Genomic DNA, 5,522 nt, shown 5'->3' on the forward strand with positions numbered 1-5,522 from the left:
AGTTGGGACTGTCTTAGAGAGTGGCTGTCTTTGTAGGAACAAACTGGATTCAGGTCCGACAAGAGTTACAAGGACATCTGCCAATATAAACAAGTTTCCTGTGAGAGGACATCTGTCACAGATCAGACATTTAGGTTAAAGAAGTATCCTATGAAAGGCTTATTGTAAACATCCAAAACAAAATTCCTTCGATTCTTGGTCATGTCAGGGCTACCGCTTATGACCACTCTCTGGAGAGAAACCTTGAAACAAAACTAGAAAAAACTACAGATATTCTAGAAAATTTAAAATTACTTGCAGAAAAACAAAAGAAAAATAAGTAGTTGTGTATCTTTGGATAGTATTGCATTAATCTTGACCAATTTAACAGGAAAACAGCCACTCCCACTAGCTTAATATTCTAAACACTAGAGTAATTCACTTAACTTTAATAAATAGTGGGCCATTATTATTTAAAATAATTATGTGTGTTCCTTTTTTTTTTTTTTTTTTTTTTGTGACGGAGTCTGGCTCTGTCGCCCGGGCTGGAGTGCAGTGGCCGATCTCCGCTCACTGCAAGCTCCGCCTCCCAGGTTTACCCCATTCTCCTGCCTCAGCCTCCGCAGTAGCTGGGACTACAGGCGCCCGCCACCTCGCCCGGCTAGTTTTTTGTATTTTTTAGTAGAGACGGGGTTTCACCGTGTTAGCCAGAATGGTCTCGATCTCCTGACCTCGTGATCCGCCCATCTCTGCCTCCCAAAGTGCTGGGATTACAGGCTTGAGCCACCGCGCCCGGCCGTGTGTTCCTCTTTAACAAGAGTAAAGCAAAAAGTCAATTAAAAATAAAATTAATCAATAAAATAAAATGTACAGTCATTTTCACCCATCTACATAAAATGACTTAGATCATTTTTTATTCTATTTATTTTCAAGTATAATATTCTAAAATGAGCATACTCCTAAAGATATAAATTAAAAATGTCAGTCATCCCAGGAATAAGACCCTTACTTTCTCCAAAATTTTTTTTTACCTCTTCGCTGCTTATTAAAGCTTTCATCAGAGGAAGAAAAAAAGATGAAACTATTGCAGGTGACATTATAAAATCAATCAAATGAGTGAGTTATTTCCACATTTACTGTTTAAAAAAATTAAAGAAATGAGAGATTTACAGATAATTCATGTGCGGAGTCGTCTCTAATTCACAGTTGGTTTTATCCATTTATATACAATGGAATCCTGTAGATAATATCTCTTGATTAGTATTCTAAGTTTAATGGCCAAACAGATTTTATATGTAGAAAAGAGATAAAATTAATTGAGACAATACATTGGATAAAATTATACTTGGCATTGAAGGACAGCTAAAATGTGGTTATCACAGAAAATAAGAACCAGAAACACTCATGGAGGTATTGGTACAGGGAGTTTATTAAACATACGTTAAATATCATCTAAACAAAACTAAGTAAGATAGATTAAGAAAAGATTCTCTAATATATTAAGAATCCATCTTAGTTGGCATATTAGCCCTGCCTACTTTCTTAACATCTCTCCCTATTGTTATTACAAAACCATGCTTAATACTCAATTTTTAAAATAAATGAAAGAAAAACGGAAAGCAAAACGACCATTTAATGTGATTCTCCACTGCTCAGCCACTGTATCTGCCAGATTCAGCTCTTTTCCATCCTCTCCATTCATCTTTCTGAGGTACTGGGAACTACAGCTGAAATAAGGGAAAATAGCAAGAAGTCTTTGGCCCTGGTATTATTCCACCTCATCAGAATTGGCAGAGATCTTATAGTTTATACACCATGATTGTGGGAATGCATGTGGGGATGGGATGCAGTGGGGGACTATAAAAATATATCTTCTTATGTAAAAGAGGATTATGGATACTCTTTTTTTTTTTTTTTATCTTGGTGATCGGGGAAATACAGCTTTCTGCATGTACATAGAAATTTCTAATTCTAGTGGCAGTGTGGAACACGTGCACTGAAGATCGTTAGCTAAATCCTGAAGAAAATTCACTTTGTAATGAATATTTGGACTTACTCTTTATCATTGTCAATAACAAACCTCATATACAAACTTTGAATGCAAATGTCCCAGTTCACACAAAGATCCTGAAATTAATTCTTAAACTAGCAGCAAGTTTGAACAGCTTACTTTTACATTTCATGTTGAAACACAAACCTTGAAAGCAAAATTGTCCCGTAGGTGTCTAGTAGCGCCAAGTTTGTGATGATACATTTGTCGCACATCAAATTTCATTCTGGAAAAAAAAAATCCACAATTCTGCTTCTCTGAATTTCTACGGAGTAAAATTTTAAAAAATTAGCTCATAATCAAGGATTACTAAAAGATAAGGAAATGAGCTACTATGAATCAAAGTCAGTATAAGCATCAAATGTATTTGGACTACAAAAGATTTTATATATTAGAATTATTTGACACATAATATAGAATAATACATTTGAATTGAACAGCATAGTTAATTTCCCAAAAAAGTATTAATCAGGAAATTGTTTTCAAACAGACAACAAAGAATTTTTAACAGGAAAATATGTCTTTTACTCTTAAAAATTGAACGATGAAATTTTTTCTCAGCAGCTAATTAGAGAATCATGAGAGAATTAGTGGACTCAAATTAGATTTTAGTACGGCTGGGTGCTGTGGCTCCCGCCTGTAATCCCAGCATTTTGGGAGGCGGAGGCAGGTGGATCACGAGTCAGGAGTTCAAGACCAGCTTGGCCAAGATGCTGAAACCCGTCTCTACTAAAAATACAAAAAAAATTAGCCAGGCGTGGTGACGGGCACCTGTAATCCCATCTACTCGGGATGCTGAGGCAGAGAATTGCTTGAACTCGGAAGGCAGAAGTTGCAGTGAGCCGAGATCATGCCATTGCACTCCAGCCTAGGCAACAGAGAGAGACTCTGTCTCGAAAAAATAAATAAATAAATACAAATAAAATTAGATCTGTAGACAATAATCATGGAAAAGAGAAATTTAAAATGTTAAACATTTGAAAGAAAAAGTAAGTAATATGATGGCTAAAATGAAAAGTTCTAACATATGTCTACTTTAAATTCCAAGAAGATGGGTTACAGAATATTTTGGAGAAATAATACAGGCAAAAATAATAGCTACTAATTTTAGAGTTGATAAAAGAGTGACCCCATGGATACAGCAAGTTCAATATATACTTATCAGGCTAAGTAAAATACATAAATAAATAAATAAATAAATAAATAAATAAATAAATAAATGTACATTGGAGTGAAATGCCCTATCACCAGGGATATAGACAAAGTTTTAAAAGCAGATGGCAAGGACAGATAGAAAATTTACAAGTCAATGAATGATTGACAGGATACTTCTCTGAAGCAACAACAAAAATATCTTAAGATGCTTAAAGAAACAGGTGTCAGCTGAGGACTGGGTATACAGCAGATATATCTTTATTAGTATATACTAGTATATACTAATATCTATTTTATATAGTAGTATATAAAATATCAGTATATTTATTTGCTAGCATATATATTTAACATATATTTATGTACTATTATATAATTTCTATTTTATATACTAGTATAAAATAGAAAGCAAATATGAGTAAAAACAAAGCAAAAGAAAAACTTTGAAAAAGCTTATTACTAACATATCTTTGCTAAACCAACTTCTAATTTCTCAGACAAGATGAGAAATTACCCTAGAAGTAAATCCAAAAATGGAAACAAACAATAAATAAGCAAAAAGATAATGAAACAGTTAATGTGTAGATAAATCTGAACAAACAGCATCTTTATTAAATGTTATGCAGATAATTTCTAAATTAAGGTATTAAATAGAAATTAGCCTTAAAACATTGGAGATTATTAGGTTATTAAGGAGGAACAGAATTATCAGAATTAAGTGTTCTAGTGTCCTTGTATATAACAGTAGAGGGATTAAAATATTGCTTTGCATTTAATAACTTGAGTTCGCAATTGAAAAATTTAATGGCAAAAATGGAAAGAATAGAAATAATTTTCTAAATAGCAAAGGAGAAAATACTTAGTAAGAAAAAAACTAACAAATAGAAAAACTCATCAAATAAGCAAGCCAGGAAGGAAAAGAAACATTTAAATTGAGACAAATAGAAGTTTAAAAGTAAAATGGTAAAAGTCAGGGCAAATATATCCTAATAAACAGAAATAGACAAAAACAAAGTGAGAGCTTCTAGAATTTCATTTAAAATTGTATTTTGTGTCACATGAAAGGAGAGAAGGTTAGCATTCCCCTGGCCAACCCTAGAAGAGGCTCTTGAGCCTATCTTGGGTCTTGAATATTGTATAGCTTAAGAAAAAACAGTTAACTTCTCTCAGCCTCAATTTTTTCACAACTTGAGGTGTTTCTAAGCAGTACTTCAAATATCAAATAAAGTAATAACTTAAAAATAAAAAAATAAAATGAGCTCTTAAAATATAAAGAATCACTCTTATGATATATTCCCTACAGAAAAAGTATTTTCCTACAACATAAATGGAAATGCACTAATAGTTTATATGTTAAAAATATGCATATGAATTAACAGATGTGTAAGCAGTACACTGTAACTACTGCAGTTTGAGGTATTCAATAACATCATAAAATTTGTCTGTGGATCTTTAAATAAATAAATTATATTTTTACAAACGATATTCACATCTAAAATATAAAGATGGGCCAAAGACAGAGGATGGCAAAGTTTTTCTGTAAACGGTCAAATAATAAATATATTTGGCTTTATGGGCCATGTGATTTCAGTAGCAACTATTCAACTTGGTTGCTGGAGCATGAAAGCAGACATAGGCCATATACACATGAATGAGCATGGCTATGTCTCAATAATATTTCATTTAAAACACAGGAAATGGGCCAAAATTGGCCTGCAGACCACAGTTGACAACCTCTAACCTAAGATATAGAGATAAATTTTCACAATAATGGAGGGAAAACATATAACGAGTCAATATTAGCCAAAAGAAAGCTCAAGATAGAGAGAAAGGGAGAAAGGAATCTATTCTTATGATAAAATTTTAAAACCACAAGGAATATACATTTATATATTTGAACATACCTAATAGACTAGCCTTAAACAGCATATTTCAATAACTTAAAAGATACGTATTATTACACACTTTAACACCTCTACAATAAGGATGAATTTCAATATCTATGGCACTTCATAATTGCTTGGGACCAGGGAGCAATCATGACAAAGATGTCATTATTAGACTGTATGTAAACTTAATCCTTGTATTAGTACATTTTCACACTGCTGATAAAGACAAACCTGAGATTGGGCAATTTACAAAGGAAAGAGGTTTAAAGGACTTACAGTTCCACTTGGCTAGGGAGGCCTCACATTTACGGCGGAAAGTGAAAAGCACATCTCACGTGGTGGCAGAGAAGAAAAATGAGCTTGTGCAGGGAATCTTTCCTTTTTAAAACCATCAGATCTCATGAGATATATTCACTATCACAAGAACAGCACAGGAAAGACTCAGCCCCATG

General features: G+C 33.1%; 1 non-coding gene across 1 annotated transcript; it reads left to right on the forward strand.

Moving 5' to 3' along the window:
• The first annotated feature begins 4,232 nt into the window (after window positions 1-4,232).
• LOC115896270 lies at window positions 4,233-4,363 on the forward strand. The gene has a single exon (XR_004056172.1). It is a non-coding gene; the product is annotated as a U6atac minor spliceosomal RNA (small nuclear RNA).
• The last annotated feature ends 1,159 nt before the right edge of the window (window positions 4,364-5,522 follow it).

Source organism: Rhinopithecus roxellana, chromosome 2, assembly GCF_007565055.1.
Source record: "Rhinopithecus roxellana isolate Shanxi Qingling chromosome 2, ASM756505v1, whole genome shotgun sequence".
Lineage (NCBI taxonomy): Eukaryota > Metazoa > Chordata > Mammalia > Primates > Cercopithecidae > Rhinopithecus > Rhinopithecus roxellana.